We start from the raw sequence: 26,037 nt of genomic DNA on the forward strand, positions 1-26,037 counted from the left end.
TTAACCACTGTGCCACCAGGCAAGTCCCATATGTCTTGATTACTGTAGCTTTGTAGTATAGTCTGAAGTCAGGGAGTCTAATTCCTCCAGCTCCTTTTTATTCCCTCAAGACTGCTTTGGCTATTCGGAGTCTTTTGTGTCTCCATACAAATTTTAAGATTTTTTGTTCTAGTTCTGTAAAAAATGCACTGGTAATTTGATAGGGATTGCATTGAATCTGTAGATTGCTTTGAGTAATATAGTCATTTTGACAATATTGATTCTTCCAATCCAAGAACATGGTATATCTCTCCATCTATTTGTGTCATCTTTGATTTCTTTCATCAGTGTCTTATAGTTTTCTGAGTACAGGTCTTTTACCTCCATAGGTAGGTTTATTCCTAGGTATTTTATTCTTTTTGTTGCAATGGTGAATGGGATTGTTTCCTTAATTTCTCTTTCTGATCTTTCATTGTTAGCGTATAGGAATGCAAGAGATTTCTGTGCATTAATTTTGTATCCTACAACTTTACCAAATTCATTGATTAGCTCTAGTAGTTTTCTGGTGGCCTCTTTAGGATTCTCTATGTATAGTATCATGTCATCTGCAAACAGTGACAATTTTACTTCTTCCTTTGTTAGGTGGATTCTTAACCACTGCACCAGCAGGGAAGTCCCCTGAGATAAGTTTTTTCCAAAATAGAAGCTTATCCCATAAAACTTCTCTGTGGCTTCCTTTCCTCAAAAGTAAACAAGGGAATTGTGACTGGCCTTTCCCAGTAGGAGTTCTTGAGAATCATTAGTCTTATAAGTTGGTCCATGAGAAGAGGGCTCCATTGGCAAGAAGTGTGGGAAGTGCTGAGCATTCTAACCCCTCTATGAGATTTGCAGGCACATTCAATTGTAATGGCTCCAAGAAACAGAGCCTCGAAGGAAGAGAAATCTACTGGTTTCTTTGGTTTCTCCTTGCATGTCTGAAAAGTATTCAACCATAGTACAATATATTTAAGTTAATTTTGTCCCACTGAATATACTTTGTGAATTCCGACGTTAACATTTATCCAGTGTGGCAATTCCAGACCTGCCTTGGTCTAAACAAACCCTGAGGACTGGCACAGAAAAAAAACTGGCACCCAAGGCTGGGAAGAGAGGGTCAGTTTATCAACCTTCCCATCTCTGACCTGCATGTCATTTAATTGACAACTAAATGTCTTACTCTAGGAAATCCTTCCCTTGCTTCGGGACTCATTTTCCTTATCTGTAAAATGAGCAAGCTGTATGACCCTTTCGGCTCTGCGTTGCATGAAATATCTTCCTATGTGTGAGGTTCACTTTAGAACTTGACCTCACCACTGCCCCTTGGGCTGCTGAGTGACAGACACCACAGCTAATCTTCCATAAATAGATGTTCCATATCTTGGGTCTCAGGATGAATTTATAGCTGAAGATTGACACATAGTAACTTTCAAACAAGACCAATCTGATCTCCAAAAGAAAACATTTTACACTATTTAAAAACCATTATATTATACTATAAAGCAATGACATATTTTTAATTTAATAAGTATGAATGACAGTCCTGATTTTTATTTAAAAATAATAATAAGTTTAAAACTAACCAATACTGACCAAGCAATTTCTCTGGACAGGTCAACACCCAAGAGGCATCTCAATGCACCTTAGAGTCATCCCAGGGGCCACTGGGGTTAATAACGACTTTTTACCTAAAAAATTTCTGTTTCCTTTTTTTTTATGAAATCAATAAAAGACATTTCAATGTGATTAGTACAGTTCTTGATTGGTTACAGGTGTGCCTCATTTAATCACCCCAGGAGCTTAACAGGTAGCAGAACCATTTCGTTTCTCTGTTATTTTGCTTAATTCTGAATGATGACAAAAGGGTCTAAACACCAGCTGATCTAAAAATGAACCTAAGGCTGCAGAGACTGAGAAGGACCAAAAGTAAAATGCAAATCTAATTTAGATGCCAAAGAAAATATGGCTTTCAGGGAAGAACATTTAAAGAAATACCTAAGTCATGGTATTTTCAGGGAGAAAAAGTAATAATAAGAAACTATGAGATAATAAGCTAGCAATGTGTTAACCTCAAGTGAGTATCCAAAACAAAATTCAAACCCCATTAGCAGTTTGGAACTGACTTCTGCTTCTTGAAATAAGAAAAGTATAGTTCTATAGATAGGGAGTACGTAAAGAATAGTCCTACATGTAGGGAATAGGTAGAGAATATTAACTCTAAAATGTGCTGTTCCCAGAGGCTAAATACCTGCCATCCTTAGCCAGCTAAAGGAATCCTTCCTCCTACCTCAGCTCAATTCACCTTCCTGACTTTCTCTTTCTCCAGATGCACAAAATGAAAATAAACACTGAATTACAAGGCTGACTGTTGCTTTGCCATGCTGCCTAAAGGCTCAGACTGGGAGACTTATCAGAGACCATTTTTGGCATTCAGCTCAAGATTACCCCCAGGTGGTGTTTTATCAATGTACAGTCTGTCCCTTGCCCCTTTGGACATATTCCACCACTTCTAAAGCCATATCTGCATCTCTGTCCCTGAGGCTCTTTTCCACAGCACTAAGGGAAGTTGTACTGCCCAGCAAGCTGCAGACCAGAAATGCCAAGGAATTAAGACACCACCCCAGGTCACCAGCTACCACACTCTGTAGTGCCTGTTAGGAGTTTTTGTACAAATACCCCATCTCCCTCCCACCTTGGTAGGAATAATTTTGAGGCGTGTGCTTTGCACTGATCCCAGTTTCTCTGAGGCTTAATAGTTCTGTCTTCCCTTCCCTGTATAACATGTCTTTCTTTACTGGAGTTGTTTGCGCTTCTTAAATAAAGTACTTTCACTTTAATCCATCTTCAGTGTCTGCACCTCGGAAAATCCACACTAAGACTCGTTATATTCAATGGCCATTTCACAATGAGGAAGGGAAGTTCTCAAAAACAGGTTATACTGCAAAGGGGCATGGTTGTCAAGGAAAATCTCACCTCCAACATGCTGAAGCTCTCCAAAGGCCACTCCAGTAAGCAAGTCATGATCTCTTATGATTGCCTCGCCTATGCCTTTGAGCTCCCCTAAAATGCTCTCCTCTATCTTCTCAGCTAATTTGTGTCTAAATCCTTCCTAGAAGCTACATCAAAATGTAACTATACCATTCTCTAGGATAGTTCCCAAAGTATGGTCCCAGGACCAGCAGCATTAGGATCACCTGGGAACTTGCTAAAAATGCAAATTCTTGTGCCCCTACTCCAGCCTATTGAATTAGATTCTCTTGGGTAGGGGCCCAGCATCGTTATTTTAACAAGCCCTCCAAGTGATTCTGATGCACGATGAAATGTGAGAACTACTGTTCTAGGAAGCATTTCCTGTCACCCACAGTCTGACTGTAAAAACCTCTAACTCCAGTTCTTACCCTCTTCCACATTTGTTCAAACTCTCAGCGCCACCTCATAAATCTCTCTCATGATGACCTCTTTTCTCCTTCTCCATTGCCACTGCTTTAATTCAGGCCAATCCATACATCTCACCTGAATTATCAATGCAGTCTCCCAACTGGTCTCCCTGAATCCGTGCCTCCCATCTATTCTCCATCAGCCCTTAGATGTATGTGTGTCTAAAATGCAAATGTGTTATGTCCCTCTAGTGCTTCAAATGCTTCCACTGCAGTCTGTCATCTAAAGGTAAGTTTAAGATGCTTAAGCTCTTCATGCAAGGCCATTTGTGCTTTGGCTCCTGCCTAACTTTTCCTGGACTTCAGACACACCAAAGTACCTACAGCACACCTCCCCTTTCACTTCCTCAGGTAGCACCTGAACCATCTCTATCACAGCTACATTCCTTATAGGGCCTTAAAAACCCCACAAGTGCCCTCCTTAAACAAGCCATAGGCATGTAAAAAACAACCCTTCAAGACAATATCAAATTTTGGATAGGATCAGTAGCCTAAAGCAACTCAGGCTGCAGCGGTGAAGAGAAAAGGAGGACGGAGGGGCCAAAGCTAGATTTTTCTCTACTTTTTCAGTTTTCCTCTGGGTAGGTCTTACCCCTCAGGGCCCAGTCAGGCCACTTGTTTTCCAGCCCATTCTGCATTCACTATCTTTGGCTCTAGGATTTATTGTGTCCCTAAACTCTTTGAGATGAATTCCTCCTCCATAAGCTAGAGATAAATGCTTGCCTTGTGTATCACATGGGGCTGGATGAGGCTCAAATGAGAAAACAATTATAACAAGCTTTGAAAGCTCTGCGGTATAGATACAAGACAAAAGTAAGGTATTGCTGTTAAATAACTGAAACAATTACACTAGCCAACACTTAGTGAGCACTAATTATTTGCCAGGCCTAATCTGACTGTAAAATGCATCATTTTATTTAATCCTTGTAAAGCTCCGTGAGTAAAATACTATGATAATCCCATTTTACATAAGAGGAAACTTAAGAGGCAGCAGAAATTGCAAACAAGCTGCCCAACATTACGTAGAAGTAATGGAGCCAGGGTTCAAACCCAGGTAGTGTCACGCCGGAGCCCAAGTTCTTAACCCCTGTGCGCTACTGCTTCACGAGCATGTCTGTGGCTGTGGGGATGTGACATTATCCAAAGGACCCGACATATTCTAGGGCAGGCCAGTTGAGCTCACTGTACAGGGGTCCATCTATTGCTCTATCGTCCATCCATCCATCTGCCTGCTCACTGGTCATCCATTCATTGTCCTCCATTGGTGGCCAGAGCAGTGAAGAGTCTTGTCCCTGAGGTTGGAGCACCTGAGTGCAAAGATACTAACAGTGTGACCTTGAGCAAGTAACCTACCTGCTTTGTACCTTGGGTTCCTTTCCTGTAAAATGAGGGAGACATCTGTATTGGCCTCATAAAATTTTCTGCAATTGAGAGAATTTCTGTAAAAAGGTGAGCACGGTGCCTAATACATGGTGAGTGTTCAATAAATGTTGGTTCTTATTATTATCATTTTCTGGGGGCAGTAGCAATGTGGTGAGGTAAAGCAATATTCTCTACCAAACTGTGAAGAATATATTATAGGAGCCATCACAATGTCTCTGGAGAATGCTTGCCGCACTTAGAAAACTGTCTTGAGCCCTTGAGCTGTCTTTGGGTCATCAGACAAGAGCAAACAGGCTCAAGACCTGGGGTCAACACAGTGTTGAATGCGGAGCTCACTGCTGCAAATAGCAACCACCTGTGGGCTGGACAGAATGTGTCCACCCTCTGGCAAGGAGTCAGGGGCATCACCCTCTGGCAAGGAGTCAGGGGCATGAGGGTGTGAGGAAAACTAAACCAGAGCAAAGGCAGTGTGTGTGGGCTCAGTGGGCAGAAGGGAAGGAACTAAGTACATTTCAATAAAAAATGGCTTCTTTTCAAGGGGAGCTGTGCTATCTGTGAGGCCCAGCCTCATTTTCACAAAGGGCCTCAAGAGGAGGCCTCTGAAGTTAAGTCTAGTGAGGTTACACAATAGCTGACCAAGATAAACTGACAGGATTAAAATAAGTTGCCGTTCATTAGGGAACTTAAAACTTGGATCCCACCTCCTAGAGTACACTGTAAATTAAGATTTTTAAGTAAGTTCTGCAATCATCTCATGAGTAACATAATTATATTGTGCTCTGTTTTTGTTTTATAAGTTAATTTGTTGATTGAAAACATTTAAGTATCCCATAATATTTATAATCTTGCAATCCTGATACAAAATTTTTTCAAGAGTTGTTTTTTAATAGATTATGAGTCTCCAAAGACAAAGTGGAACAGGCCAGGCACTGAGTCTCCAGAAGCTTTACATTAACTTTTACAAAATGAACATCAGGATGTGATGGGTGGAATTGTATCCCCCCACCCCCGCCCCAAAAAGGTATGTTGAAGTTCTAAATCCCCAGGATCTGAGAATGTGACCTCATGTGGAAATAGGGTTGTTGAAGATGTAATTAGTGAAGATGAGGTCATACTGGAGTAGCATAGGCCCTTAAACAGTATGACTGGTGTCTTCACAAAAAGACGAGAAGCACAGAGGAGGCTGTCATGTGCAGAGACAGAGACACAAAGGAGAAGATGGCCACATGAAGATGGAGGCGGAGATTGGAGTGATGCATCTACAAGCCAGGGAACCAAAGATTACCTGCAAACACCAGCAGCAAGAAGAGGCAAGATTGGATTCTCCCCTATAGCTTTCAGAGGGAGCATGGTCCTGCCAACATCTTGATTTCAGACTTCCAGCCTCCAGAACAGTAAGACAGTAAATTTCTATTATTTCAAGCCACCCAGTTTGTGGTACTTTCTTACAACAGCTCTAGGAAACTATTACACAAGGTTACATCTTCCCTCTATTTTCACAGCCCCGTTAGATGGTCCAGGCATCTGTTAGAAGAGGATCCCATGTGTTGCCTTATGTTTGCCTTATCTTACTGGGTTATAAGCAGGAGTGGTGGTGTTTATTCATCTATAACTCAGCACATAATAGTTGCTCGATAAATGCACGTTTGACTGAACGAATGAATCTCAAAGAACCTCTGGGATTCACCTTGTCTGCTGGTCCACCTTCAGCCTCCAGCCCTTGAATAGTGAACTATTTTCCAACTTAATAGGTATACAAAGGTGCTAGGTGTGAGAAACCAGGGCAGCAGCAAATGGCCCTGGAGGACATTGTGGGATCTGAGACACTGAGTTGGTCACACAGCGTTGACCTCAGATCTGCCCCTTACCTCTGAGTAGCCTTCAGTCACACACTTTTGGATCTTTTAAAAAGTAAGTTATTGCCTTACTGATTTGCCTGGGCAACAACTCCTTGAAACTAAAAATGAGTATCACTTCAATGTCCAGTGTACATGTGGGAGATATTAGCTGTAATTCAGTGTTTCTCCTTCTCCATATATAACACACACACATGTGAACACACACACATACACAAGTACATGTGTGTGTAGGTGTGTGTATAAATTTCTGATGTTGGTGTCAACAGTCTTTGAGTTGATATTCAATGACTTTTACAACTAGGCTACTGTAATGATTACTACACAACCATTGGTTGAAAATAATCATGTTATCATTAAACATGTCAGTTCTGGAAAGATGAAATACATAACAAAAGGAAAAGAAATGGTAAAACAAAAATCAATTCATTAAAGGTTATGTGTTTTCAGAAGTATTGGACATTTTAAATTCTTCAAAATGTATAACTTCAAAGATACCCAATTTATACCTCACTAGAAAAAGTTGTATCTTGTTATTTACCCCTAGGTGCAAACTGAGTTATTTCTAACAGAACCATCATGACTTGAACACTGGAACCATCCAGTCAACCTCAGTAGTTGCCCAGAGGATCAGATGGAAAAGAGAACGACTACGTGCTTACCATCTGTTTCCCATATGCCTGAGAAAAGATCCAGAAAATCCAAATTCTCAGGGCAATGGCCTTCAAATCAGTCACCAGAGAGAGAAATGCTTCCTGCTGCTGGCTAAACTGACCACACTGCAATAAATACACCTCATGTTCAATGGTCAGAATCTTGATTGTCTTGTACAGTGGTATAAACGGTATCAGAAAACCAAGAGAACTCTGACCCATCTAGGTGCACACCTACTCACACAGGTGTTTTAGATGTGACACTTGGTTACCATGGGCCTTCCTTTCTCTGAATCGACACTCTGGCCTGTCTACCTGCCAAGCAGTGTGAATTTCAATAGTTTGCTAGAGGGTTAAAGAGACTGTGGCTTTTAAACTGAGATATGTTAAATACTTAAAAAACAGCTTTTTTTTTTTTTTTAATCTTTTGGCCATGCCACCCAGACTGTGGGATCTTATTCCCCCACCAGGGATCGAACCCACGCCCCCTGCATTAGAAGTTCGGAGTCTTAACAACTGGACAGCCAGGGAAGTCCCTGAAAATCAGCTATTGTTATAGACCTGAGGACACTTTTTTTTTTTTTTAACATTTAAAAATACTCTTCCTGACCGTGGTCTTTTGACCATGGTCTTTGGGGCCCTGGGTGGCTGGAAGGAGTTTTCTTGGGGTTACCCTAGGAATAGCTGACAGTAGAATTTCTCCATTTTCCCCCCTCCTTTACATGTTGGAATTTTGCTCCTGATAAACAAGGCAGAATTTGGTTTTTCATTTTAATGCATTATAGTAGCTACTCAGTAAATATTTATTGAATGTTCCAATAGATTCAAAATATATGTGCTTAGTGAATTTTGTATTAACAGATGCTAAATGATGTCACTGCTTATGAATGCAAGCCAGACTAAAAAGACCTAGTCAACAAAAGCTGTAGGAATGACACACGGGTGACAACTTTCCTCTTGGTACTGCCTTATGGGTATTTCATGCAGCATGGGCTAGTCCTCTTGGGGAAGAGAGGAAACTCAGAGGTGTTGAGGTCCTTTCATGACTTTTAACAGCTTCATGCAAACAGAGAAACCAAGCTAAAAAGCAATCAAACTCCTCAATCCAATGTGGCTGAAACCACAGAGGTCCCTGAGGCTGTTTGGGAGATATGAGGACCCCAAAGAGATCTGAGTCAATACAAAGTTCCTATCAACACTAGCTCAATAGATTCCCTCTCTTTAAAGAATTTATTTATTTTTATTTTTATTTTTTTTAATTAATTGGATCCCTCTTTGAGATCCACCCTCAGCAATGCCCAGAGGCCAGATGTGCTCTGGATGGCATCTCCCTTTTGTGCTAGCAGGACAACAGGAAGGCATGCCAACCCGAGCCCTAGTGAAAGCCTTCAAGGCTGAGGTCCTGAACGTTTCCTCTGTTTTTTGGCCACATAGGTTCCTGAACTTGCCACCATGCCTATTTTACAATTTTCAAAAATCAAAATATGTAGCACTTTTATTAGAGCTATTCTTAACATGCGAATGTATACACATGTACACACACACACACAGACACACACAACCAGGGCATATAATTAGTGCAGATGATATACATACGCTCATGAACGAAGCTTGTGCTGGAGACATTGCTGGACCAGCAAGTACGACTCTGCCCCACCAAAGCATTCATCCAGTGAATATTTATTGAGTGCCAATTAATGTGCCAGGAATGGTGATGTGGATATGGTGATGACTGAAAAGGACAAAGTCTCTATCCTCCTGAATTTACATACCAGTGAGGAAGACAGATAGTACACAGGGGGACAGATCAAAGTTCTGAGAGGAGAGGGAAGGGCGGCGAGGCAAGCTTGTCAGGAGAGCCACGGAAGCTCTGTGAAACGGTGAAGTTGGAGCACAGGCCTCAATGAAACGAGAGTGAGCCATGTGAGTGTCTGAGGGAGACCATTCTGGGCAGAAGAAACAGCAAATATAACGGCCCTGAGGGAGGAATATGCCTGACCTATTTAAGCAAAAGCCAAGCCAAGGAGGCTGGAAGGGATTGATGGAGGAGATTAGCAGGGAACCCTTCAGGAACACATCAGAGTCAGATCCCATCGGCCCTGATCATGCTTTTGGAAGGTTATGAGTCAGGGAGTGACAGCCACGTGCACTGTGGTCCCCATTGGTAATCCTGGAAAGGGTGTTAGTTCTGATGATTGGGTGTCTTGCACAGACTTTTCAGAGGTGGCCAGAGGGCCACCATTCCTTGCAGAGGGTAAGTTCCAATCCCAGGCTCTTGGGGCTAATTCAGGAGTGGGCATCATTCTGCCCACTGTTTCTCTCCTTCCTCCTTCTCCCCGCCTCAGGAGCTGTCCCTCCTCAATAGACTTCTAGGAAAGGTAAACTGGGGAGAGGAGGCAAAATGCAAAACACGAGTCTTTCAACTTGGTCCAAGTGTAGGTAAGGAAGGGTGAACCGACAGCTGATCTGAGGTCTGGGAAGTAGCTGATCCGTGTCCATCATTAGTATCTGCCCTTTTTGCTTTAGATTCATGAATCCAGTCCCAGACTGGCTCTTTTTACTCATTTATCAGTTTATTTATTTATTTTTTATTTTATTTTTTTTTGCGGTACACGGGCCTCTCACTGCCGTGGCCTCTCCCGCTGCGGAGCACAGGCTCCGGACGCACAGGCCCAGCGGCCATGGCTCACGGGCCCAGCCGCTCCGCGGCCTGCGGGATCCTCCTGGACCAGGGCACGAACCCGTGTCCCCTGCATCGGCAGGCAGACTCTCAACCACTGCATCACCAGGGAAGCCCTATCAGTTTATTTTATTCTGTTATTTCTTTTCTTTGTTTTAGAGGGCTCGAACTTGCCCCTCTGGAGAGTAGATGTCCACATGCATCAGCCCATGCAGCCACGCCCCCGGGAGATACCGAGGCCAGGAAAGCAATGGTTTTGCTTCTTTGCTTTCAAAAGGTTGTATTGAAATAAAGACCGAAGATAATATGGGAACAATTTCTGCACAGCACATAATTATTCGGCTTAGCAAATATTTTAAAAATAAGCTAGGAGGGCTTCCCTGGTGATGCAGTGGTTGAGAGTCTGCCTGCCGATGCAGGGGACACGGGTTCATGCCCCGGTCCGGGAGGATCCCACATGCCGCGGAGCGGCTGGGCCCGTGAGCCATGGCCGCTGGGCCTGCGCGTCCGGAGCCTGTGCTCCGCAGCGGGAGAGGCCACGGCAGTGAGAGGCCCGTGTACCGCAAAAATAAATAAATAAATAAGCTAGGAGACAAAGTACAGGCCCTGCCATTGACTGCCCCTGTGTTCTCACAGAGGAGAAAATACAAGGGAAAAGGGAAAGGTGGGATGTGATGGGGCTTCTCTCTTCATTCTAAATAGTGAACTCAGAGTTTGAAAATACAAGATGAACTGGAAGCCATTCTCTTGCCAGCCTCCTGCCTTCACTCATCAACTTCACAATTTCGCCAAGGAGCCCTAGCATGCCCACTTCCCCGGCCCACCTCCCTCCCCAGCCTCCCTCTCTCACCTCCAGCACCTCTCACCTCTCAGCACCACTGGAGATGGGAGGGAGCTGGGAGAAGCAGGTTTTCCCTGTTACACATGGACTGAATAGCTCTGAGAACCAAAATAGAATGAAAGTCCCCACGCCTGGAGTGAGATCCAATCTCCTGCATTGGCCTGCTTCCTGCCCCTCCAGGCTCACTTCTCCCCAGAGTGGACTCCAATCCCCTTGGCCTTCTTACTGGGAGCTCCAGGCTTCAGACCTGCTGTGGCCCCTGCCTGGAACATTCTTCCCCCAAATAGTCACTGGGCTTCCTTCCTCCTATCATTAAGCTGCTGCCCAAAGAGCACTTCTTTCCACTGTGTGACGGCCAGCGCCTGCCAGCCCGGCCACTCTCCATCACATTGCCTTGCTTTATTGTCCCTCGTGGTGCTCATTACCAACTAGCCATCACCATGTATTTGTCTATTCATTATCTGTCTCCCTCCCCGGGACACAGGCACCTCGAGAGCAGGGACCTCGGGAGTTGCTCCTGGCTGTGAAATTGTTCCTGGTGTGTGAAAGGTACACAACAAACTTGAATGAGTGAGAACAGGATTAGAATTTTTGTGAGTATAATACACTAGAAATTACTTCCCAGTTTATGGCATTCATTTTAGAAATGAGAAAAATGAGGCCCACCCAGAGAGGTCAATTGACTTGCCCGAGGTTACACAGCCAGTTAGCAGCAGAACCTGGGGCTAAAAGTCCAGGGGTCCTGATTCTCCTGGGCCAATGTTCATCCTACCAAACCCAGCTGCCTTTGATTCATTTATATCTTTCTCTCTCTCTCTCCTTCTTTTCCTTATAATGAACCACAAAGGAAATCTCAAGTTAATGATATTCATTAAGTTATTTCCTGCCTTAACATTTTGAGCCAAGAAAGGAAGGAAGTTTAGAGCTACTGAGTAAACATCGGTGCTAAGGCCTGCAAGGCAGGGATTCCTACCAAATTTGATAGATGAGGACACTGGCCATCAGAGAAGGTAAGGAAGATGGCTATTTAGCTGCAGCGCTGACACCAGAGCCCTCTCTCCTGTGTGTGTGGCTGGGCTCCCACATCAAACAGCCAGCATCAGACTCTGTGTCTCCTTTCGAGTATCCCTGTCACTGGGATGCCTGTGGAGCTGTGGTAAGCTGTAGCCTCTCCGGTTCTTAATGAGCCACTGAACTGTCCCTCATCAGCTTTGTGGCAACAGCCCTACCTTTGATTCAGGGCTCAGGGTATGTGTGTTGGGGGTGGAGGAGGGGGTGTGACCAGAGAGGTATTTCCTGGAATGATAGCTCATCTGGATGCCCATCCTCTGAGGGTTCCATGGACTGAGGTAAACTTGAAGACAGTCCCCTTTCCCAGGAGTCACTCTCATCCTCCTTCATGCGTTAACTCACAGGCAACACAAAGAGCAGTTGGATGTTCTGAGCTAGAAAGCACTAGGCAAAACCACCTTTGAAAGTAACAAGCCTAGGGCTTCCCTGGTGGCACAGTGGTTGAGAGTCCGCCTGCCGATGCAGGGGACACGGGTTCGTGCCCCGGTCCGGGAAGATCCCACATGCCGCGGAGTGGCTGGGCCCGTGAGCCATGGCCGCTGAGCCTGCGCGTCCGGAGCCTGTGCTCCACAACGGGAGAGGCCACAGCAGTGAGAGGCCCGTGTACTGCAAAAAAAAAAAAAAAAAAAGAAAGTAACAAGCCCAGCTAGCACTGAGCAAATGTAGGCTCGGACGTGCATGTTCAAGCACCAGAGTGAACCAGCCGGTCCTGTAGTAGTGATCTGACTTGGTCTTCTCTTCTTCCTCCCCTCAATGCCACAGACATACACACACACACACTCTCTCTCTCACACACACACAGAGTTTTAGTTTTTGTTCAGAGGTAGGCAACCTCAGAGTTGGAACTTGGAAACACAGTCATAGGTTAATATTATGTGGAAGAGGAATTAGACAGAATCCCTGAGCAGCTCCAAATGGCAGAATGAGGCTCAATGGAGGGCGAGGGGGGTCACAGAGGGGTAGACTAGGGGCTAACATAGACAGAGACATTCTTATAACTAGAGCTGTCTGACGAAGGAGCAGCCTGCTTGGTGAGGTAATAGTTGCTGTAACTCAAAGGGTATGGAAGACGGTTGTACAACCTCTGATTAGGAATGCTGGGGGGCCCTCAGCATCCCACAGTCCTTCCAACTCTACGACTCTAAGAGAACTTGAAATAGTTTGCTTACTGTCAACTTTCGTTGAATCATTTGCTGAATCATCATTTCCTAAAGTCACTGTGGCTCACACATGGTTCATAAGCAAAGCTTTTATCTTCATACCCCAAATGCGTTGTTTGAATCTGTAAGAAAGGAGATAAATGTATAAACAGGGGGTTCATTTTTTGCCTTTAACTTACATGTATTTCTCATATTTTAACTCTCTCCTGTGATATATTTAAAAAGAACATCACTACAGATAGTATGCTTGGATGGCACAGTCAAAATGTCCTCAAAACCCAGGGAGTCAAAATTGATGTCCTGCTCTCTGAACCAGCCAGATAAATCCTCCTATTAGCCTAGAAATCTCTGCTCAGCACCCCAGACTCAGCTTACACCTGTCTGGGGCGACAGAGAGAGCTCACTAACCTTCTTCTTAAACAAGTAGGGAAATATTGTCCATTTCTATTGTGAACCTGCCATGTGACCTTGGGAAAGTTACTAGCTTCTCCAAGACTTGGTTTCCTCATGTGAAATGTAGAGATTACAACAGTACCTAGCATACAGAGTTACTGTTAGCATTAAATTAAATAATACATGTAATATACTTTTTGCAATACAGGACACATGGTAAAAAAAAAAGGTTAGCTACTATTATTATCCTTAACTTCATTGAAATTTATTAGAAATTACTATAAAGAAAGTGTGTGTGTATATATATATACACACACACACACACACATATATATATATACATACACAATGAAACTACAACTCAGTCATAAAAAAGAATGAAATTTTGCCATTTGCAACAACACGGATGGACTTGGAGGGTATTATGCTAAGTGAAATAAGTTAAACAGAGAAAGACAAATACTGTATGATATCACTTATGTGTGGAATCTAAAAACTAAAACAAACTAGTGAGTATAATAAAAAAGGAAACAGACTCACAGATATAAAGAACAAACCAGTGGTTACCAGTGGGGAGAGGGAAAGGGGGAGGGGCAAGATAGGAGTAGGGGATTAAGAGGTACCAACTACTATGCATAAAGTAAATAAGTACAAGGGGGACTTCCCTGGTGGTCCAGTGGTTAAGTCTCTGAGCCTCCACTGCAGGGGGCACGGGTTTGATCCCTGGTTGGGGAAATAAGATCCCACATGCTGCATGGCGTGGCCAAAAAAAAAAAAAAAAAAAAGGTACAAGGATATATTGTACAACACAGGTAACAGAGCCAATATTTTATAATAACTAAAAATAGAGCATAACCTTTAAAAATTGTGAATCACTATATTGTACACCTGTAACATGTAATATTATACATCAACTATACTTTAATAAAAAGAATTTTTTTAAAGAAAGATACTAAAGAATTATGCCCTAAAAATCTCTTTCATGTAAAACAAGTCTGAAGATAAGCAGTCTTGGGCTAGTATGCAGCTTCCAAGCATTATTAATGACCCAGTCTCCTCCTTTTTTCTCTAGAAATTTTAGCATGTGATACCCATTCTCAAATCACCTCCTGGCCCAAGATGGTTGCTAGAGCTCAAGCCACTTCATCTGCATTCCAAGTAGCAGGAAAAAAAGGGGAAAGATAAACATGCACTTTCCTAGAGTCCCCCAGAACATTTCTGCTTGTATCAATATTTTATAGGCCGGAACTCATCCACATGTTCACACTTAACTGCAAAGGAACTTGGAAAAAGTAATCTCTAATTCTGAGCAGTAAGCAGCTCAGCTAAAAATCAGGGTTAGATTACTAAGGAGGAGAAGAAAAGATATCAGAGTAAGTAACTAGCAGTTTCTGCCAAAACCTCCAACCTCACTTCCAGCCGAATCTGCTGGCCACTCACTTTCACTGGTTCTGTCTTTCAGAGGCTCACCTGCTCAGTGTCTCCCAAATATTGCTCTTGTGTGCCCTTGTGCATAATTCCTCCTGGCTTGGAGCACATCCCAGCTTCACTTCACTACTCTGAGGCCTCCTTTTTCAAGGCTCCTGTCAGGGCTCTCCCCATCCAGAGCATCCTGATGCCATTTTCCACTGTAATCCAGAAAATGCCACCCCTGTGTTTTACCTTGTTATCTGAAATTTACCTCTACAATGACCGTGTGAGTCTGTCTGTTAGGCATAGGGCCGATTTTGTTTTTAATCAAGTTCCTGGCAAAGTTAAGTTTCTTACTTACTGTAAATATTCAATATATATTTGTTTCTGTTATCAGTGACAGTGATAGACAAGATCTGGACTCAGAGTTTAAAAGTTTGAGGAATTATTCCAGCTGGTCAAATTCCCTTTGCTCCTGTGAGTAGATTCATGAAACTAACGCTCCTTGGAGTTAGTTTCCAAAGAAAGATAGAGAAGATTTAGGGAGTGGCAAAATTTATATAAAATTCACAGGGGACATTTTAAAAAGTCTTTATAAGCCCTTTTTATGGATAAAGTCAAGGCTTCCTGGATAGTTTCTGGTCTCTGTTTAACTTTGCAAAGGTTACTGAAGCTCTTAGAGTTTCATTAGACAATCTAATGAAGTCTGACCCTCCCATTACACAGATGGGCAAAGTGAGATAAACTAAGCCTAGAGATAAAATGTCTTGGCCCAGGTAGTGCCAGAACTAGGGGACTGTTTCCAGATACGCTCCAGATCCCTTACCACTAAGCCACAGCACAATGACGGAGGATCTTTGTTTCCATTTCTAAAGAAATGAGATGATTAATCACTCTGCTGTACCCATCGCTCTCCTCTAGACTGTCAGCAGCCCAGATTCAGACTCTCCAATCAATTGAGGAATGCCGGTTCCAAGGAATTTACACGCTAAACAAATCCAGACTTCTGAAGGCCTTAATTTAGAAATGGGGATTCCAAATCTTATCCTATCCTCCCTTTCCAGCCTTTTGGTCTCTATGGAGCATTCCCAATATCTAAGCAGACAAGCCATTTTATTGCCATGTCATATTTACAGTTTAGAACTTGCTGTTGTGCTGTGTTTTCTTTTCTCAGATCTAGTCCGCAGACTAAATAGGAAGGTGACATCAAACAGTTGGGCAAACACAGCTGTCGGAAGGTGCCCCAAGCACTCTGGGAAAGCAGTTGGTCCCCCTCCAGTAACATCCAGGGGCAGGCTGGCACTGAAAGGTCATTGACTACCAAATAGCAAGCTCACTCTGAGGCACCTGAGATGTGACGGTTGTTTGGAGTACACTAATGCTGATTTTACTCAAGAGTTTGTTGTTTTTCAGGGCAACCATGGATTATTATGACTACTAACATTTGCTGTTTATTTCGTTCTGGCTGATCAACAGATGGTCCCACAACAGCCCTTGGAGGCCTCACACAAACCCACTCCTCGTTCCCCACCTGGGCCACGGAGGTGCTGGGACCTTCGAGGGAAGAGGAGGTGTGGAGTGGGGGAGGGGAGTATTGGCCATAAGCCCGAGTCACACATTTCCAACCTCTTTTATTTCCAGAGAGCCACATGAGCATAAATTGCAGCCAAGACAGTGAAGTCTCCTACAGTAAATGCAAGTAACTACAGACAATAAGGAGAACTCAAAAAGGCTCATTCTAAAAGACTCCAAAAAATGACTCCAAGCAGATTCTTCATAGCACCATGGGTTTTACTGAAAAGTGGAAGGAACTTTAATATCTTCAAATCCAGTCTCCCTGTCCTCCACACAACAGTCCTGTCAGATAAACTTTAGTGCCTGTTTGAACCATTCCAAGGTCTGGGATTCCTCAATTTTGTGAGGCAGGTTTATTAGTAATGCCCCGCTTTGGTTCTGTACTTGTTCAATGGGAAATCTTTGAGTGGCAAGGACCCAGACTAGAGTAAGAAAGAGAAGTAAGAAAGAATCAAATTCTGCAGAGTTCTGTAACTTAAACAATACCGTAAACAAAGTCAAAAGAAAACTGGTAAAAAAAATTGCGATACATACGAGAATGGGTTGAATTTCCCTAATATAAAAAAGCACTTGTATAGCAACTTGAAAAAGGAATCACATTTTAAAAATGAGAAAAGGCTATGAATAGGCAGTTCACAGGATAAAAAAGGACCAATAAGCAGATGAAAAGAGCTTTTATTGCACACATTAGAAAATTGCAAATTCAAGCAATAAAATGCCATTTTTCACCAGTGCTTGACTAACGTCAAATCATCTGACAATACCCAGAATAGGGGGAAACAAACACTCTCATACTTCTTGAAGAGCAATTTAGTTATGACTATTGAAATTTAAAATGAACACAGCCTTTGAAATTTAGTTCATAAGTATACTTTTTTAAGTACACAGAAATATTTTCAGCAATATTTGTAATAGAGGAATTTTTGCAATAGGAGAAAGTAAACAATTTAAATGCCCATTGATAAGAAATTGGGGTAATAAACTGAGGTGCATCTAACATGGAATACTCAGAGCTGTTTAGTTGAATGAGGTAGCTCTACATGGGTAAATATAAAAAGATATCTAAGATACATTAAGTGAAAAGCACAAGGTGTAGAAATGCGTATATGAGCTTATGTATGTAAAAAATCATATATGCTTGTATGTTCACAGAAATTTCTGCAAGAAGACACAAAGTATTAGCAGTAGTTACCATTTATTTGAAAATTAAAATATGCAAAGGCAATACTGTATTTTATCTCTGGATACATGCATATACAGCAAGTAGAAAATATACTGGAGCTCAGACATAATAATATAGTTTAAGAGGGAAAGAGAAATGAAACTGGCAAGGGCCCCTTAAGAACTTAAGAATATATTTTAATGTTTTGTTTCATTATAAGTATTTGAAGGGGAGAAAAAGAAATAAAAAAGAAGACTCGTTTGACTCAAAACACCCGTTAACCTTTATAAAATCTCTTAAAATAATCAGTGAGACAATGATGACTCATTTTTTATTTTTAATGTGAAAGCCTGTAGCGAGCATGGATTAACATTTCCGTGGAGAAACTAGATCTACTTGGTAGAACATTCTTGTGCTAATCTTCTTTGTTTACCAGATTTTTCTATTAATATAGTCTGAAATGAACAGTTGTGTTTTCATGGCGTGTTTCTGTTTGTTGTCAAACACAGCTGATAATTTATCAAATTAGCAGCTTTCTTTGTGCTGGGGAAAGAGTCTTACCTTCCTCACCCCACTAAGGAAACCTCTCACCAAAATTATTGGACCTTTTGTAAATCATGGATCTCCAACAAAATATTACTGCCAGATATTCTTTGAAACTTGCAAAGAATGGGTCTTCATTTTCAGGAGACGTCAATATGTTAGAACTGTTCACTCTGGACTGTGGGCTGGGTTCTCAGATCTGCGCTGCTGAATTCTCAAATATCCATAAACGTGCTCCTGCTTACAGATCTCCCCTGACGCCTTTGGGAACTCTCTGTGCAAAACGATTCAGAATCCACTACCCAGATTGCTCTGTAAGAGCGAAGAGGTGGGCTCAGTGACTTGGCACTAATTGCCCTATTGTCCCTCTAATTCAGGAACTCACAGTGACAAGAGATGATAATGGCCTTGAGCGATGAAACGTAATGTGGGTGGGAGACATTTCTTGCTTTGGATACCAGTAAGTGGCTTACCTCTTTATACTACACACATTTTACTCTCAGAGTATTACAACTGAGTTTTAACTATACATAATGGATTTTTCTCCCAAGCACTGTGCCATGGATGCAGTGGTGAATATTATCTAGTGAGAGGCTCTCATCTAAAAGTCACTTTTTTAGGAGACAATTTCCTATCCAGAAAGCTGGTTAAAACTCTTCAGGAGACAGCCTAATTGGCTGGTTCTAACTTCCTAACTGGAAGCATGCTGGCCACAAATTAGCCAAAGGAAGTTTTAATCGTAAGAAAAAAATCACCAAAAAAAAATCAGCGTTACATACTCTGTTACCAACAAACCCCAGAAACAGTATGTTTCTGCAAGATCTCCGATGGTGTCTGCATGGATTCCATTCTGAGATACTCTGCTGGCAGAGACCTTTCCGGCAAAGCCTGCTGTCCACTGTCCTCCCACTCATACAGCAAGCCTGTTGTTTTTCTGCTGTCCTCTCTGCACTCGCTCTGCGGCATCTGGAAGGCAAGGGCTTTTGCACAGATGTCCATCTTACTCCTCTTCCAGTGGCCTTACTCATCCATTAGGGCACGCTAGGTCTCCCCGTTTTTCCAGATGCTAGCAGGTGAATGAAGCCTCAGGTGTACTGTTGACTTGGCCAGTAGGTACATCTCCTCTCTGCAGCTCTCAAAATGAGCCTTTCTTCAGCTGAAGCTTTGCATTATTATCATGTAACAGTTACCACATATTAAGCCCTAGTATGCTCTAGACCTCACTGTCCAGTACAGGAGCCAAGAGTCACATGTGGCTACTGAGCACTTGAAATGTGGCTAGGTCAAATTGAGATGTGATGACAGTGTAAAATACACAATGGATTTTTAAGACTTAGTACAAAAAAATGTAAAATTTCTCAATAATTTTTATGTTGATTACATGCTGGAATGATAAGATTTTGGATACACTGGGTAAATAAAATACACTATTAAAATTAATTTTACTGTTTCTTTTACATGTAGCCACTGAACAATTTAAAATTACATATGTGGCCCACATTATATTTCTATTGAATGGTGTTATTCTGGATGCATGTTCATTCATCCATCCATCCTTCAAATATTTATTGAGTGCCTATACTAGGGTTCAGGCACTAAAGCAGGTGCTAGATGCATGGTGGGGTTTGCGAAGTACTCAAAGCCTTTGCTCTCATGGAGACAGATAGTAAATAAGAAAGCAAAAAGATGAATAATCACAAAGCTGGGTAAGTGTGATGAAGAAACAGCCAGAATATCACAATAGATAATAGCAAGGGTCAGAGGGTGAGACCTATTTACCTAGAGTTTACATAGAGTGGCCAGGGAAGATCACACCAAGGTGGTGACACTGGTGTTGAGACCTGAGTGGGATGAGCCAGACACATGAAGAGGAGGAGGAGGAGGACTTCAGAAGACAGAAGGGTGTGTACGGACCATGAGGGTCCTGGAGCACTGTTGGTGAAGGGGACCATTGGACACCACATGGCTCATGGAAACATGCAGGCCTAATAGGTCAAGATAAGGAGTTTGGATTTTATCCAGTGGGAAGCCAAAGAAAAGATTTAAGTAGGGTGGTGGCTTGATCCATTTTATGCTTAAAATACCTTCTTTTGGCAATTGTATGAAGAATGGATTGGAAGTGACAATGGAAGATGCTGTACGTGTAAGAGGCACTTGTAGTAGTCCAAGTTAGAGGGGGTGGTAGCTTATTCTAAGGTGGTGGCAGTACAAAGTACTCAGTGTATTTCACTTGTCCCCAAGTCCTCCAGGTTTTGGGCTCAAAGGGATGCAAAGACTACAAAATGCAAATAAATGGGTAACTAGGAGAGTCCAGCTCCCTTCCTAATATTTCTGAGGAGCGCCAGAGAGGAAGTTACATTTTCCTGGTGGTTCTTCTCACCACTTGCTCCCAGTCCCTAGACGCAACTCTTGATTCCCTATCGACATCCTGTGGCCTGCCCCAGCCTGCTCTGAACATGACCTTCCACTGATTCCTTAAGGCAGTGTTAATACAAATCTAAGGAAGCTGCAAAGTTTCACTGAAGACACAGGAAAGGGTAACAAGAAACTGGAGCACCAAAGAAAAAGCAGCCGTCACTTTATTATCTACTATGCCTTTGGGAAGAGCACTCTGGGCTTATTCCCCCATTGCTTTTTCCTCTAGTTCCAGGGTCCAAACTGCTTTCCTTGGGTTTCAGGGAGAAAATTTGGAAGTCTCACTGCTTCTTTACTCAGAGCAAGCTACATTTATACCCACTATATCCCAACCTCTCTGATCCAGCTGGATCTGTACTTTGCCTCTCAGAAGTAGGTGGCCCATCAATATGCTTTCCTAATCAAAAGGATATGTTTTCCTCTGTTGAGGACGTTTCATGTGGAAGCCTCTAAAATTAGGTTTTTAAATTACATTTTCTTTCCTCCACACTTGTATGATCTCATTTAATTCTCATTACAAAGTAGACATTATTCCGATTTTCTGAAGAAAAGTAAAGCTAAAAGAGGTGGCTCAGAGATTAATTTGCTCCAAATTACAATCAGTAAGGGATGGAGAGACGATTCAAAACTGAATCCAGCTAAAACCCTGGCTGGCCACCACCAGACTATACCACCTCCCCTGCAGAGATGGGGCCCAAGGGCAAGGTCACTTTTCTCCTCACAGCACCGCCACCTGCTTCCCTCCCTTTTGGAAATCCTTTTTGCCTAGATGTCTAGAAATTCAAGGACACATTTTGTAGAATCTGTGTGTCTTTCCTCAGTGAGTGGAGGAAACAAATTCCCAGAAATGGGCAGAGGGAGGTAAATATGTAGATAAGAGGGCAGTGAAGTCAAGAAATTAACACCTCATAGCCTTGACTTTTTTTTTTTTTTTTTTAACTATGAAACAAGGTTGTCTGCTGAGCTTGGGGAAAGGAAAGTAAGGAAAATGGTAGAGGAGAGCTGAGCTGTCCACTGAAGTGTTGCAATACCTCACGTGGGCGAAGGGGCACCTGCTGTGGGTGGAGTTAGGTGCTTCAGGAGACACTCTACAAAATGGGATTCCTGTCTGTTACTCGGCTATTAATGCACCCGTCATATCAGGGTAAAGGCAATTCCACTGTACTCTAAGAGACAAAAATCTCACCCTGACCAATGGAATGATATTTTAATACCAAGCACTTTGGAAAGTTCCTGGGGTTAGCAAGGGGTCCGGGGATTAGCTATTCAAAATTAGCTACATTGCTGTTTTGAATAGGAAGTCCTCTCAGAAATGCCTCTCATATCATATCCTACAGGCAACTGTGTCAAAGTCTGCTCTTCAACTCTGAGACCTTCCCCTTTCCTAAAATTTTTCCTTGAGTCTAAAGAGGGCTCTTTTGAAAAGTGCATTTTCATATTATCATGTCCCAGATTCTTGTTTAGAAGCAGGAGTTTTCTAATATAAATTCTCTTGAACCTCTCTTGAACTCTTCCCCAAATCCTCTGCATGGAGTTGTTGGGCCAGTGCCAGTCATAGACACCACGAGAATTGGACCACAGCCTTTGGGGGAAATGGCACCATTATCTTAAATGAGAGGAAAACTTTCCTTTTGGAGACTACCCCCAACATTGAATCTTGGCTTGGCTTTTGCAAAACCATACCCAAAACGTTTCATTTTAGACAACATTCACATTAGCATTGTTTGGCATTATTTTCATTCTCTCTCCTCTCCCTATACCTGTTGTCTTCATTTCTGTTGCATGTGAACTTGTTCTCACCATGAGACAGCTCAGCTGAGAACATTAATTCAAATAAACATGTCAATGTCACTCTAAAATAATGAGTCCCATGCTAGTACACTACGTTGACATGTACCATTTAGGAAATGTTGTATTCTGGGGAGTAGGGGCAGAATATGGTTGTTGTGATTGAATAAATACATGTGTGTCCTTAGTTTAGCCTTATTTACAATAAAATCCAAAATTTCCCCCGTGGTCACAAGGCCATAGGTGGTATGACCTCTCACTATCTCAGACCTCATCCCCCATCCAAACCGTGTGGATTCTACATCCTACAACATATTTTGAATACGCAAGTTTTCCTTTGAATCTAAAGCCTCTTTAGCCACGTCTTTCGGCTCACCGTACCACAGCTCTGCAATGCAATCCACTTATACTGCACTACTGTTGTTCTCCTAATCATACTTTTATACCTCCTCATCTTTCACGTTTTCTCTGCCTAAAATCATTTTCCTCTTCTTCACTTGGTTAACTTTCACTCTTCTTTTAAGACACAGCTCAAATGCCACTCTCCCCAAAGCCTTCCTTGACCTGTCCCCCAGTCTGAGTTAACCGAGTTAAACGTATTCTTTACTGCCATACTGTAATTATTTGTCAACTTGTCCAAATGCCCTACATGAGAGAGTTGTTGTCTACCAAATCCCACTCATTGATCGTGATACTGTGGTGACCAGGAAGTGGCTCTCCAGCCAGGGACTGTATTTCCCAGCCTCCCTTGGATCTTTTGGTGGCCATGTGACCAGCTCTTGCCCATGGAATATGATCAGAAGTCAGGCATGCCACTTTTAGGGCTGAGGCCTTTAAGAAGCAGACATATCTCCTCCATGCTGCCCCCTTCTTCAGGCTTGATGCAGTTAACAGCAAGGCCTTGGGGATGGCAGAGTCACAAGACGGAAGGACCTGGCCATCAAACTGGAACACCTGCCTTGGACAATTATGGGAGAAATAAACAACTTCAAGGAATCTCTTATTTTGTTGTAAAGAAAAGTTGTTAAGGAAAAAAAAAAAGTATTGGTTTACAGGTAAATAGGTAAAACTGCAGAAAATCAGCCAGTTGAATTCAGCAGCATCTGATCATTTTATGGGATTTTTGGTTCAACGGACTTATTTAGCTGGTTCCAGTATTTGAAGGAGGAAAGGATAAACGTCTGGACAACTAGAAAAACCTCTGAATACATGTTAAAGTTCAACTCAGAGCCGTTCTCTATCCACTTACTTTTCAAACAATACCTTAGAATTAATTTTAATACCATTTTTGTTGAGTGGACTGAGAATTCAAGAAGTACATGCATACAGAATATTATTTAAATGTATAATCACTAGCAAACATCTCTTTGAAATGTTGTCATTGTTCTGCTAAATCTATCTTTTAAAAATAATACTTGGTATACTAGTACTTTTATGATAATGTAACTGATTAGTATTAAATAACTTGAGCAGTAATTTTAAAAGAACAGACTTGAGGAAGGAATAAAGTTTTGAGTTTAAACCAGGAGAACTTTCCAAATGTTTGTTTGAAGTTGGAAAGAAGGAAAGAAACACAGATACTGGTAACAAAGGTTGAACGGAGAGAGGGAGGGGAAAAGGAGAGGCCATTCTATGTAAGGAGGTTGTTACTTGAAGGACCAAGAGAAGATCAATGGTAATGAAATTTGAGAAAATGGAAAAAGGAAGCAAGAGGTGGGTAGTAGAGAAGATGAATTTTCCTGACATACACATCACATTTCAGACATCTGAAATCACACAGGCAACATATGTCTGTAGGCAACACGAGTCTCAATAAAAAGCAAATGGTCAGGGACGGAGAGGGAGGTTTGGTAATACCCTGAATGACTTGGAGTAGCAGAGTGGTGGTGTGTCTTGAGGAATTCCCACAATATAGGGTGAAAGAGGAGTCAGTAGGCACAAATATGAAAAAAATACATCCCAAAGAAGAACCAAGCTATGTGACTGATACCTAATAAAAGAAAGAGATGCTCTGGCACAGATTTATTTCTCATGAGTTTTGGGCCAGAAATCTTACAACCAGAAGCAGAAATACTTACATGTCTAATGTTATGTTTCTAACACTGCCCAAGCTAACTGTTCATAAATCTTCCCCATGAGATTAAGCAACCTGGGAACATACGTGGTTTCATTCTCTATGTCCCTGACCCCTAGCACCATCTCTAAGACATGGTAGGTATTCAGGTATCTGTTGAATTTTATTTTGCTACTGTACATAGAAGCTGAAAGATACATTTTTGGACACTAGAGAAGAGGAGTGAGGAGATACACATGGTGTCAAAAAATCACTTGTAGCTAAAATACTGTCCTAGGAAAACTAGCTATGCACTTAATGGATTTTTGGTCAGGTTATTGCTCCACTGAATGCTACTCACTTGTGTTTCCTTGAGCCAAGGAGGGTGGGAACTCTGACTCCTTGCTTTCATGCTGTTGGGACTCGTGCACTTATATGCTTGTCAGCCTTGCACTACAAGGGAACAGATAACTAATAAATATCCCTGAAACACATTTCTTAAATGTCTTAGATGAAATTAGCAATATAGGTTTAAATTCCAGACACGTATATAATATTTTCTTCCAAGGTCTCCCGCCAAAGAACTTTCCCAAAAAGCAAAATTCTTAACGCTGTCCACCCTTACCTGAATTCCTAACGTGGGCTATGCAAGCTGGTATGGTTACACTTTGAAGACACAAAAACATTAAAAAGAAAAAAAAGCACAAGGTTTCCTTTGACTTTAGTGAGTAGACTTCCAGCTCATTTCCTTTAAAACACTGCCCCTGAATTGCAAATTACTTCATGGTCTTTTTTTAAGTGCACTCTCCTCCTAGACTGACAGAGCCAGCTGCAGCATTGTACTGTCTATGGAAATGATATCATCAGCACTCTGTCCTTGAATAAGACCACAATCATTACATGTGGCTCCTTTTCACACAGCAGGAACGGAATATATGCTTGTTTACAGCAACGGTACCCAGAAAGTCATCACGTTGGCACTCTTGTCGGCAGCTTAAAGTCAAAAGAAAGTTTAGCATGAATTACCTGAATCCTCCTTTAAAGTAAGAGTCATTTTACTTTTAATACATTACTAATGTTTAAAGTGTTAGCTTGTTTACTAATATTCAAATTCAGCACATTAATTATAATTAATCTTGATAAGTCAGCTGAAAATTATAATTTATTTGCTTATAGTCATTATTCACTAGATATATTTATATTTCTTATATTTCTTTGTTCCAACTTTATATCAAAAGTATAACATACTGTTTAATTGTAATTAATTTGATACTAATTACAAAAATTTAATCTAACAATTAAATTATTAAGTAAAAATAAAAGAATAGTTACAACTAAGTCATTTTTACAACTTCCTACAATCCCATTCCTTACAGAGAGCCACTGTTACCCATTTGGTATAATTCCCTTATATATCAACTTTGCTTTTTCATGGATGGGCTCTTAAATGTATTCATTTTAAGGGGTAGCAAATAATTTTGTCTGAATCAAATGAATTTGTTCTTTAATCAAATGATAATATAAAATAAAACATTTGAGAGCCATACTCACCATGAAAAATGTTGTATAAACATCTTTTATTAAAGTAATGTTCTCACCTGG

The 26,037-nt window shown here is 41.8% G+C and overlaps 1 protein-coding gene across 1 annotated transcript in view; it reads right to left on the reverse strand.

Moving 5' to 3' along the window:
• The window catches only part of NEB (nebulin), a 264,486-nt gene extending 238,940 nt beyond the window's left edge, over positions 1–25,546 (reverse strand). The window contains exons 1-2 of the mRNA XM_082630423.1: positions 24,797–25,546; positions 13,106–13,218 (exon numbers count right to left, since the gene is read on the reverse strand). The gene's annotated coding sequence lies outside the window, so the exon portion shown is untranslated. The remainder of the gene's footprint in view (positions 1–13,105; positions 13,219–24,796) is intronic.
• Positions 25,547–26,037: the final 491 nt, after the last annotated feature.

Source organism: Mesoplodon mirus (genome assembly GCF_964341445.2).
Source record: "Mesoplodon mirus genome assembly, chromosome: 8".
NCBI classification, from domain to species: domain Eukaryota; kingdom Metazoa; phylum Chordata; class Mammalia; order Artiodactyla; family Ziphiidae; genus Mesoplodon; species Mesoplodon mirus.